The sequence below is a fragment of the Parasteatoda tepidariorum genome, chromosome 5, assembly GCF_982258835.1.
Source record: "Parasteatoda tepidariorum strain Cologne lab strain chromosome 5, Ptep-v5.0, whole genome shotgun sequence".
Classification (NCBI taxonomy): domain Eukaryota; kingdom Metazoa; phylum Arthropoda; class Arachnida; order Araneae; family Theridiidae; genus Parasteatoda; species Parasteatoda tepidariorum.
In genome coordinates, this window is record NC_141759.1 from 95,673,184 (window position 1) to 95,687,107 (window position 13,924).

Below are 13,924 nucleotides of genomic sequence, written 5' to 3' on the forward strand. Positions count from 1 at the left end.
GCAAAGTTATTTTATATGCCATAGTCGTAAAAATATATTTCTGTCATATTTATGGGGCCAAAAATTACTTATAAGCGTTTTACTTTTCGTACCACTTTACACTTAAAAATTATGCATATTTATATATAATACCTGCGTGGCCACCACAGCATTTCATTTCTATTTTTCAACACAGGAGGAGTTTCCAATATTCTGCTTTCCATAATTGGTCACTCCGAAATAGTGAAACATGTAACTTTCTCGTAAACTCATAGATGGCTGCACCACAGTTCTGCGCACTACAAAAAAAATTTCTAGTTTTCCACATGTCACATACTAGACAGCATCACTAAATGAACTAATTAAATCACATTCCATGACAAGACACAACTTAACAAATGAAGTCAATGAACTTCAAAGGGGTGCATTGGCTACATCAAAAACACCGCCTACTGAACACCGCCCCTCCATACCAGGATGAGTACTGTGGTAAACGCCTTTATGAAGCCACTTAGGTACTTGAAGCTGGGAGACTCAGCTACTCGAACTAAGGCCACTTAGCTCCTTGATGCTGAGCCACGTAGCTCCTGATATACTATAGCCGAAAGAACTAACGTGTCAATCTCATAACATCGACATTTACACCACAAAGTTTCTACCATTCGTCCTACTGATTCTTTACTGTCCTACATTCCTCATATACACCGAAGAGCCATTACATTATGACCACCCTGCTAATAACAACCCTCAAAACTGCTAGCACCCGCCGGGGCATTGATTAAACAAGGTGCTGATAGGTAGTCTGAGGTATCTGGTACCAAGCTCTCACCAACTGGTCCTGCAATCCCCTCCCATTGCAAGAGGGTAGCTTGACAGCACGAATTTGGCTTTCCAAGTAGGACCACAAATGCTCTATTGGATTATGATCAGGTGAATTTCGGGGCCAAGACATGACTTGAAAGTCACTGGAATGTTCCTCGAACCAATCCATGACGATTCGACCCTTATGACATGGTGCATTATCCTGTTGGTAAACACCATCCCTCGCAGGAAAAACTGTTGCCATGAATGGGTGAACCTGTTCTGCAACTATGTTCAAGTAGCTTACAGACGTCAGGGATTGTTCTATGAGGATTATGGGTCCTAATGTGCCCCATGAAAACATTGTTCCTTGGCGAGAAACCGAAAACCTGAGCGAGCCTATAAATGGAAGGTGGTCATAATGTAATGGCTCTTCAGTGTATATCTAGATCAGTAGTTCACTCATTTGGATATTTACAGCAGAAACTAATGATAAATTTTCAGTTATATACATTTACAGCAGAAACCAATAAGCAATTTTCAGTTTTATATATTTAAAGCGGGAATGTGCTTATATATATATATATATATATATATATATATATATATATATATATATATATATATATATATATATATATATATATATATATATTATGATAAAAAACAATGACATAATAATGTAATTTACATTTATAACAAAATCCAAAATCAATATAATATTTAAACAAACCACACTATAGTGAAATACAAAAATTATATCATCAATTACCCTAGATATTTTAAACGGTAAAAGTTCTTTTAGACTGCAAATCAGTTTAGATCAGATGATAAATGAAATTATACTCGCCAATCAGTGAAAGGTCGTTCCAACAATCAGACCATCATTGAAACATTTCCTCCAACGACCATTGGCTCTCGGAAAAGGACCGGATGACCTCATTTGTCTGTTACATTGTTAATCCCTAGTAGGGCTATCAGCCTGTGAAAAATTGATTCCGTTGGTGAATCGATAGTGAATCCTTTAATTCAATATTTCTCGGACAAAGGGACACACAACTAAATTATAAACTTGGTGAGCTGGAAGGATTCGAATTGGAATTTTATTCGAGTTAGATTGTTGGAGGTGATTTCCTATAATTGCTTCGAATGGGTAACGGAATAGTTCCCAAATCCGGTTTAATTGTGGCTTAAATCTTTGAATTGAATGGTTGGACAATCAACAATTAAAGAAGGGGAAAATCCAATTAAGTGTTTGTGTTTCTCGAATCAGTTGATGAAATTGTTTGGAGTCCAGTTTACAAACAAACAGAAGTTATAAATTTTAACCTTTGAATAAAAGTTGTGCCTATGTAAACACTGAATTTGTAAAGCGTACGAATAAGTTGTAGGAATAAGTTGTCCTTCCGAATAAGTTGTAGGAAATATTATATTATAAGGGTATGGAATTTGTAAATCTAGAGTTGGAAATTTTAAAATCTCAAAATTGTGAGCAAGTTACAAAAATTTTCATAATTTCTTTTGCTCATAGGATTTATTTGTTTTCAGTTAGATTGCTGGTTGGGAATTTCCTGATTACTTTTAATGTGCAACGAAGTCATTTAATCGGATTTAATTGTGGCTGAAATCTTTGTTTGTATGAAATGGTCGTCCAATCACCAATTAGGATGCAGGACTGGAGAAATCTAATTAGATATGTGTGTTTTTTGCATTTAGAAAATTGTTTTACGTTCAGTTTATACTACAGCAATTACAAACTCTAACTAGTAAGTTATACCTTTATCAAGACTGGATTAATGACACTGGGACACCTTTATCAAGACTGGATTAATAACACTGGGAAACCTTTATCAAGACTGGATTAATGACACTGGGAAACCTTTATCAAGACTGAATTAATAACACTGGGAAACCTTTATCAAGAATGGATTAATAACACTGGGAAATAATATTTTTGTTGTATTGATACAAGTACTTAATCTTACCTATTTTAAGTGCGTCAATTTCATATCTGGAATTAATTTTGCTCCGAAAGCTGCAGATTATTTTTTTACAGGTTTTTTTTTTTTAGTGTTGTTTATTTTTTTGTCATAACTCTTTAACACTGATAGGAAACCGGTGACCCTTTATTTCTTCTTTTTCTGACGCTTAAATTATAAGCAAAAACATTTGTTGGATTTTTTTTTTAAATTTAAAAAAAAACAATCTAATAGTAGTTATTTTAAAAATATGTTAGATTATCGGAATTAAATTTGTACTAGAATGTAAAATCCAAAAAAAGTAGTTTGAATTTTTTTTTCATTAATGTTCATATATTTATTAATTTTGAAAAATTTGAAAAAATTAAATGATGAATAACTGTTTCTCTTATATCTAAATAAGAGCAAATTTGAAAAATTATTGCTTGGAAGTAAACTGTGTTCGTTAGATTTTACTTTTAACGGAGAAAAAGACACCTGTGTTTCGCGAGATATTTCATTAGCATAAGTTATTAAAATACTAGATGTAATGTCTTTCACTTAGTTTGACCTAAATTAATATAATAAGTATGAAAAATATCTTAAATAAAAATCTTGCGTCAAGGGTTTAAGTTCACGGAGAACGTATTAGTTTCTATGCATCCATATATGCGCTTGTTTGCTTCTTTGAAAATAACAATAAAGACAACAAAAAAACGTACGGTATTAACGAATCACATCAGAAACTGAAGCGCATTATCGCCTTCCTACCACTCCCTACGTAGAAAAGAAATGGTGACAATTAGTATTCACTCGAGTGAATTTTTAAAAGATCCTGTCAGTGAATATATAATTAAAATGCATATAAACTGCAGCTTGTAAAGAGAAACCAATTGAAGATTTGGAATCAGCGACACGTAATATCTAAGAACCGTTCAAAACTCTCACGCTATAAATTCATATTGAAATCTCCTTTCTAAGTTGTTAGAATGTTTACAATCATAAGGAGACATGGTTTATAAATTAATACTCAGTAAATTTAAATTTTCTGAAATATCTGTAAGTGATGAAAAAATTGTAATTTCCATTACACAAATGATTTATTTGATTTTAGTTAGATTTTTAGGATTATTTTTCTTTGAATGGGCAAACGGAATCATTTTCAAAGCAAGTTTAATTGGAGTGGGGTTTAGTTCTTCAATGGATAAACATATTTTGGTTAATTTATGTATCGTTCACTAACTCGCTCTCTCCTTTAATCAGTTGATGGCACCAAGTTTCACTGAATAAAAATGCGCAATTAAAGAGTGTAATATATCGTTGAAAACTAAGCAAATTCTTTAGTTATCCTAATTGAATATTAGTAACCTCACAATAAGCAAAACGTAATAATTAAAGGGAGTAGAAATGCCACCGCCATTCTGGAAATTTCTTCAGAACTGGTAATTTATTGTTCTTAGCTTTTTATTTAAATTAAGCTGTGTCTCGTAACAAAGCAAGAAAAATGGCATTTTTCTCTTTTCTTTCTAATTCTGTTCCTTTTTTTTTATTACGAGATCAATTTATCATTCTTGACGAAAAGAGCGATACTTCAAATTTTCAATTAACACCATTTCATTGTTTGGTTGGAAAGGAAAGAAAAGGAAATAAGATAAACGGAGAAAAAATATTTTAAAAATAATTCTTCTTCTAAAATAGTCTTTCCTCTTCTCAACATTTCATATATACTTGTACTTAATATGAATTTAAATCTGCAACATTTTCTTTTTTAGATACAATTGCTAAACTTTATAATACAATACTGAAAGATAAATACATCCCTTGTCATATCAAGGGATTTATCCAGGTTCGGGTTCAAAAGTTTAATTTGGACTCTCGGACCTTAGGATTTCAAAGAAACACGATAATAATAAAAAATAAGTAATTGTAACTAAAACTGCTAATAAGACAAAGTAAATATATTTTTACGCTAGTTATAGATCGGACATTGGCCGGCCATCCTATGCCACTTCGCGATCTGACCGGCCAATTCCTGAAATCTGGAAAGGATCGGACATTGGTCAGCTAATTTACAGCGTTCTTAGCCGTTTCGCGAAGTGGCCGAATTCGGGCTTTGGCCATAATATATTCATACATTTATACTAATTTAAAGTTATGATGCATCTTAATTTATAATACTTATAATTAGACTTGGATAAAAAAAAATATGTAAAAATTAGGTGAAATCTGAACTTAGCATTAAAAAAATTAGTTTGAGTGGAGTCCTATAAACCAAAAGTTTTTTGACAGAGCTCTAAAATGCAATACAGCAAACATTAATGATATTTTTTAATAGCAGAACCCAGAAGAAGACTCAGTTCAGTGCACTTTTTCAGCGATTAAACATAATCAAGACTGCAAATAAAAATATTAAATTCATCCATTATTACATGAAGCTTAAAAGACAAGTGAAAAACAATATTCCCTCCTCACATATATGAAAATAACACCTTTTTTATGACATTATCTTCGTCACTATGAACGTAATGAATAGGCAAAGGACATGTCAGGCTCAGTTCCATATCTGCAGTCGATAAGTGAATTGAAATAGGGGTCTTAGGGTATTTCAATTCGCATAAAAAATGCTGGACTAGTTTGGCAGACATTATGAAACAACAACAATTTTAAAATTCGAAGAAATAATCACATGAATCATAATAACATTTACAAATTACCTATCAATTTATTAATTTTACTATATTATAACTGCACCAACGCATTTATATATATATATATATATATATATATATATATATATATATATATATATATATATATATATATATATATATATATATATATATATATATATATATATATATATATATATATATATATATATATATATATATATGAACTTTTCCCAAATAATAGACAGAATATAGAATTAATTTTCCCGGAGTTTCGGGAGATTTTATGTGTTAAGTGAGATTTTTGCTCTTCTATTTTATTCTTGGATCTCTAAATTTAATATAGAAGGCTCCCTTAGAAATATTTGCCATAGGTTTGCCATAAGAAAAATACCATGGGATATTCCTATGAGTTTTACTTATGGTAAAATTTTACCACACATTTTCACCCTAAGTGTATGACAAATTTCTCTCCCATATGAATGACGCATGCGTATTGTGTATTTCTATTAATTTGTTACATGCCTATGGTACTTCCCTGTAATCATACCATAAGAATATCGTGTCCCGCCATTTAATACCACACAAGTTTTCTATCGATACCATATAGGCTTATGGTTTCTTGCCATATAAATGCCATACAAATTTCTATCGTAGCCATACGGGTATGGTGCCTTGTCATATAAATGCCATACAAATTTCTATGGTTACGATCGGCTTAAAATACCTTGCCTTGTTAACTTCCGTGGTTGCCGTAGGTTACTATAGATTACCATAGGTTCGTCTATGGCAAATTTTTTTAAAGGCTGTTAACTTTATGCGTTTTTTAAAGGCTGCTAACTTTATGCGTTTCTTCTAGTGGTAATTATGTTTTAATGAATGATTATCTGTTTTGCAAATTTGATTTGAAGTTATTTTCCACGCCACTACAGGTAAATGACTCAAAAGTTAATATATAACACAGCTTTGTAACAGCTATCTTGTGATAAGTTTTCGAAATATCGGCAAAATTACGAACAATTCTGAAAGCTTTCGTTTTTAAATTTATACTACACTTGCATAAAGCGTAGCAGTTGACAGTCCTGAATTTAGAATTATTATATGAACCACTATATATAGATTAACCTATAAATAAGTGCATGATAATCATAACATGAAGCGTATAATCTCTAACAAAAATTATAAAAATACTTTTTCCCGCAGTTTCAGAGACGCCAACTGCTCCGGACACGCCAAAATAATTGGAAAAAAACGGTAATTAACTTCAATCTAAATTTTGCAAATATTTGACTAATTTTGCTTGGTTTTTAAAAAGTTGAGCATGACTTATTTTGGGTAAAGTGCATACCTGCCAACTTTTAATCCCTTCCATTATGATTTTTCCCAGTGGTAGTAACATGGAATTAAAATTTCGATTGCAAGAAGAAAAATTCGTTGTATTTGAAGAAACATCAGCCGACAACCATGATATCAACGCATATTAATATATATGCTTAATTTTTTTAAGAATAGTGGTGATCAAAATCATTTAAAAATAAAGTTTATAAATGAGAATATAGTATATGTTTACTACCACTTTAAATATAAAATTCTACGTCAAATGCGTAAAAGTTGGCAGGTTTTTTATTTTATTTATTGAAATTACATACATTTGCTGACTTGTGTGCTCAATATAGGCTTATAAGTCATTGTCAAGTAGAAAATACAGATAGAACAATTCAGAGAAAGACATCACAAAGAATACATCCAGGGTTACGGCGGGATTCGAACCCGCTACCTCCACGCTTAACTGTTGGCAAGTATGAAAGTGGAGAATTATATAACCCTTCGAATCATTTAGAAATAGTGGTGGATAAAAACCAAATAAATTCAATTATCCAAAAATTACAATTAATAAACTACCACTCGCAAGTTGGCATCTCTGCAGTTTGATTCTTCAATTTTTATTTTACTTGCACTTTGTAGAAATCATTCCTTTAAAGAGCAAAATTTATCAGATATGAGACAAAAATTAATTAACTATCGTACCAGCTTCTTTTGTTCCATTTAAGTAGCTGCTCTGACTATAAGAGAAAATTCTAACCCAGTGATCGCCCAAACTATGCCTCATGAACGAGGTTGTGGAACAGAGTTTGATGACATATTTTTATAATACATAAACATGCTTTTTCGAAGCACTTTCACCCAGGGAAAATGAAAAAAAAAAATAAAAAACACAGTTCAAGTGCCTTATACTTGAAGCAAAACTATAATATTAAATTAAGTATGTCATCTTGCCGAAAAGAACTATCTGGGCATTAGAACAGACAAATAACAAAAATTATTTGTTCTAGACAAATAACTAATTAACCTTTTTTCGAAAATCGCCAATTTTTCCACCGAGAAAGAAATTGTCGAAATCTTCCTATTTTCCCAAAGTTCTATGAGCCCAGATAATACAACATTAGAGTAAGTTTTTGAGCAATAAAAATTTACTCCACAAATGCTTTTTATTTCTTGGAACTGTTTCTTTTCTCCACTTTGAAATTTTGCGCCATTTTCAGAATTGTCATGATTATAGCTATCAGAATTATCACAGTATTCAGAATTAAAATAATAAGGGTAGGCTGAACTTGACCTAACAGTCAAACTCACAACAGTTACAAAAACTGTATATTAATTGCAAAAAGTGCTATTTCATGCGACAACAGAACCTTCTAAAAGTAACCTTCATCAACTTTTATTTTGTTCTAATGGAAAAATGTCGTTATGAAACACGTGGTAGCAGGTTTTTCATATAAAGTAAATGGAAATCCCTTTTAGTTAGCTACTAATTTTGTTAAAAAATGCGGCAACTGTTTGATTTCAGAACAAAATGTATATCACACTGTATGTAATTGTATATATTTAATAAAATTTTATTGATAGGAATATTCAGTTTTTTCCATCGTAATTGCTAAGAATGTACGATTTGAATTATCAGTCAGTAATTTAGAAAAAAAATACATTCATTTTCATTGCATAAATAAAATTTATACATTAAAATAAAGTTTTAGTATTAATTTGTTTATACTAAGTTGAAAGTAGATGTCTACTTAAATATAAAATCTATTGTTAATAATAGATCTCAGTTTTAACCCTTTCGGGCCGACTGTCACAAATACGTGCCAGCATGAAACCGTGTCAATCAGGGTAAAAAGATAAAACTGGTAATCAAAGTAATTCTTTAGCAGTTTATTTGTGGGCGGAGTTATAATTATTTGATTTATTTAATTCACCATTACTTTGTTCAAAATAAAACTATTTAGTTATACTTTGAATTAATATTGATTATATATATGATTAAACTAACAATAATTAAAGTAAAAGCAAAGTAAGTCTGTCAAATTAGCAACGACTACATTTAAGTTACCGTTTTTTATTTAATTACAACTTGATTCTGACTTTGTACGAGTGCTTTTCTGAATCAACCGTCCCCAAGGGGATAAAAAAGTGCTGTCGTTTGACTTAATCTAGATGCATATTGTTCATACTCATACCCTCCAACTTATGAGGATTTTGAAAATAATTCTTTCTAGTGGTAGCGAACCAAAGTAGAAATTTTTAAAGCAAATGGAGATCTCATAAAACTTTTATCAGAACTTAAGAATCTAGCCATATGGCCTGCACTTTTATAAGTAATAGTGGACAAGTTACGCTAAAATTATTTTTTTTTAAATATTAAGACATTAATTTTGCTACCGTCTGAAAAGAAGATTTCTGAAACTACGGAAATTCCGTAGCAGTTGGAGGGTATGCATACTTACCAGCATCTCTTATTTAATCGTGAGATTCTTTACCCGAATTTTCAAAAAGGGTGTTAATATGTTTTTCTATACTATTTTAGTTTTAATTTATTTAATTCACAATAATTTTACCATTATTTTATTTTAAATTCTATTACCAATTATATAATTAAAAATTGTTTTTCTGAGTAGCAAAAAAATATTTTCCCACTGTGGTGTTTCAAATTGTTTTCGACAATTTTAACCTCGAAACTTGTATTAAATTACATTTTTTGCTGAAATCCTTAAAATGCATTAAAAAAATAGTACTTCTGCTGCATATTACGCAGCAAATTTTGAAAGTTCAATAGCGAATTTTGCAGCCTTATAGCTAAAAGTTTCATTTTTAAGAAACATAAAAGGAAAGATTAGTTAATGAAGTAAGTAAGTGACATTTTCGGGGCCCTTGGTACTCGAGGGTGTCTCTGCAATACCATAAATTACCAACCACTCTAATTGTTAATTTTTTTAAAATATTATAATGGTTAGTAACCGCTTTTCATATTAGTTCTTATGAGTTATAATAATTGAGTAAACTGTCGATTGTCTTCTAAGTAATCACGCCTTTTATTTATTTTTTTACATCTTCGAGACGGGTGAATCACATATGTTTAAGGTAATAATTTGGGTTAAAAATTTTAAAACCGGTTGCCAAACTGTTTCTTTAACATTTATTTAATTTGTCACTACTTAGTTCAAAGTAAACATTACATTTGCAGAGATGCCAACTGCTCCGGACAAGCCAAAATAATTTTAAAAACGGTAAGTAACTACAAACTAAATCTAGCAAATATTTGACTAATTTTGGTAACTTTTTAAAAAGGTTCAACATGATTTAAATTTCGTTCGTTCGTTCGTTGTTGTAGAACTGGGCATCTGAGGCCTAAATGGCCCTTTTCCCATTCATCTTGAAATATCCCATGACGGGAACACATACATAGGAAAGATGTGATGTAGGCTCGGAATAGAACCTGAAATGAGGTAAAAATGAAGAAAGGAATCGTGTGAGGTGTAGCAGGCATGATGGTGGGTCATGATTTAAATTTACTTACTTTCTTTATTTACAAAAATTGGGCACCTGGGCCACTTAGCGGCCCCTATCCCATACATCTAGAAATTTACAGAAAATTTATAGTAATAACATTTTGAATTTAGCAGTCGATGTGGTAGCTAATAGAAAAACAAGCACTTTGCTTGAGTAAATATAACATTTGAATATCTGATTCATCGAATCTAAGTTGATATATATAAATATAAACATAATTTGACAATGATTTAAATTAAAAAAGTAGTGAATATATAAGCTTACGAATTGTTCAGAAATAGTGGTGGATAAAAATCTAATAAATTTAATTTATTAAACCATGAATCACAATTAATAAGCTACCACTAGAAAATATTTATTCTCTGTCCGGAGCAAGTTGGCATCTCTGCATTTGCTAGATTTTGACCTAATATCGTGTAGATTAGATATGTTAAAATTAAAGTGAAAGCAAAAATTAAGCTGTTAAATCAGGCCTTTATGCTGCTGATTTTTATTTTTTCCATTCTGCTTCTCTGCATATACATTTATGGCTCGCCCGTCCCAAAAGGATTAATTGTAGAAAACATTTCTAGTGATAAGGGTTAATCAGGAAAAATTAAGTGGTGGCATCAATATGGGCATGTTGAATGCAACAGAATTGCTTTCACTTTAATTTTAACCTAGCTAATCCATACTAGTTTTGAGTGGGCTTGCACGGTTTTTATTTCAAATTAGGTAGCTGTAAATAAAATTATGCAACAAAAAAAATTAGCCCCGTCTCCTAATGTATCCATGATAAAAAAAATTCGGATACCATTTTTTCTTCTTCTTATCCTGAATACGGCCACTCTGAAAATCTAATTTACATGACTCATCCACTCAACTGTGCAAAAATACCACAACTGAAAAAACTTAATCTACCACATTATCTTATAAAAAAGAAATTATATTTATTTTTAATTTGTGATTTAGTTAGTAATGTCGTAGTGAAATTTTTTTTAAGTTAAAAAAGCTGGACTAGATCTGGCAGACTCAAATCGGTAGCAGGATATCATTGACATAACACATCCAGCATTCTAATTTCCTTGGAAGATAAAATGCAAGGGGATACTTACACTAACACATTATTTTACTTCGGTATACTTAATAATTCATGCAACTAAGTTATTTGTCTAATATTTCAAGCGTAAACAAGAAATTTGTTAGCAATACGTTGATGTTGAGCGTGTGAATAATTTTTGTGTTTGAAAATTGGTAGCAAAAGTTTTACTTAATATTGTATTTTTTTAATTATTTGTAAAATTTTATGATTGTTATTAAAAAATTATCTGAAATTAATAAAAGGAAATTAAAAAAATATTTAGGATTATTATAACTCATTGCCTGATATTCAAAAAAAAACTGTTTAGGATTGTTATAATGGATTGTATGAAATTTTTAAAAAAATATTTAGGATCATTATAATGGATTGTCTGAAATTAAGAAAAAATTGTATAGGCTTCTTATAATGTTATAATTATTCATGCAACTAAATTATTTGTTTAATATTTCAAGCGTAAACAGGAAATTTGTTTGCAATACGTTGATGTTGTGCATGCAAATAATTTTTGTATTAGGAAGTTTGAAAATTGGTAGCAAAAGTTTTACTTAATATTGTATTTTTTTAATTATTTGTAAAATTTTATGATTGTTATTAAAAAATTATCTGAAATTAATAAAAGAAATATTTAGGATTATTATAACTCATTGCCTGATACTCAAAAAAAAACTGTTTAGGATTGTTATAATGGATTGTATGAAATTTTTAAAAAAATATTTAGGATCATTATAATGGATTGTCTGAAATTAAGAAAAAATTGTATAGGCTTCTTATAATGTTATAATTATTCATGCAACTAAATTATTTGTTTAATATTTCAAGCGTAAACAGGAAATTTGTTTGCAATACGTTGATGTTGTGCATGCAAATAATTTTTGTATTAGGAAGTTTGAAAATTGGTAGCAAAAGTTTTACTTAATATTGTATTTTTTTAATTATTTGTAAAATTTTATGATTGTTATTAAAAAATTATCTGAAATTAATAAAAGAAATATTTAGGATTATTATAACTCATTGCCTGATACTCAAAAAAAAACTGTTTAGGATTGTTATAATGGATTGTATGAAATTTTTAAAAAAATATTTAGGATCATTATAATGGATTGTCTGAAATTAAGAAAAAATTGTATAGGCTTCTTATAATGTTATAATTATTCATGCAACTAAATTATTTGTTTAATATTTCAAGCGTAAACAGGAAATTTGTTTGCAATACGTTGATGTTGTGCATGCAAATAATTTTTGTATTAGGAAGTTTGAAAATTGGTAGCAAAAGTTTTACTTAATATTGTATTTTTTTAATTATTTGTAAAATTTTATGATTGTTATTAAAAAATTATCTGAAATTAATAAAAGAAATATTTAGGATTATTATAACTCATTGCCTGATACTCAAAAAAAAACTGTTTAGGATTGTTATAATGGATTGTATGAAATTTTTAAAAAAATATTTAGGATCATTATAATGGATTGTCTGAAATTAAGAAAAAATTGTATAGGCTTCTTATAATGTTATAATTATTCATGCAACTAAATTATTTGTTTAATATTTCAAGCGTAAACAGGAAATTTGTTTGCAATACGTTGATGTTGTGCATGCAAATAATTTTTGTATTAGGAAGTTTGAAAATTGGTAGCAAAAGTTTTACTTAATATTGTATTTTTTTAATTATTTGTAAAATTTTATGATTGTTATTAAAAAATTATCTGAAATTAATAAAAGAAATATTTAGGATTATTATAACTCATTGCCTGATACTCAAAAAAAAACTGTTTAGGATTGTTATAATGGATTGTATGAAATTTTTAAAAAAATATTTAGGATCATTATAATGGATTGTCTGAAATTAAGAAAAAATTGTATAGGCTTCTTATAATGTTATAATTATTCATGCAACTAAATTATTTGTTTAATATTTCAAGCGTAAACAGGAAATTTGTTTGCAATACGTTGATGTTGTGCATGCAAATAATTTTTGTATTAGGAAGTTTGAAAATTGGTAGCAAAAGTTTTACTTAATATTGTATTTTTTTAATTATTTGTAAAATTTTATGATTGTTATTAAAAAATTATCTGAAATTAATAAAAGAAATATTTAGGATTATTATAACTCATTGCCTGATACTCAAAAAAAAACTGTTTAGGATTGTTATAATGGATTGTATGAAATTTTTAAAAAAATATTTAGGATCATTATAATGGATTGTCTGAAATTAAGAAAAAATTGTATAGGCTTCTTATAATGTTATAATTATTCATGCAACTAAATTATTTGTTTAATATTTCAAGCGTAAACAGGAAATTTGTTTGCAATACGTTGATGTTGTGCATGCAAATAATTTTTGTATTAGGAAGTTTGAAAATTGGTAGCAAAAGTTTTACTTAATATTGTATTTTTTTAATTATTTGTAAAATTTTATGATTGTTATTAAAAAATTATCTGAAATTAATAAAAGAAATATTTAGGATTATTATAACTCATTGCCTGATACTCAAAAAAAAACTGTTTAGGATTGTTATAATGGATTGTATGAAATTTTTAAAAAAATATTTAGGATCATTATAATGGATTGTCTGAAATTAAGAAAAA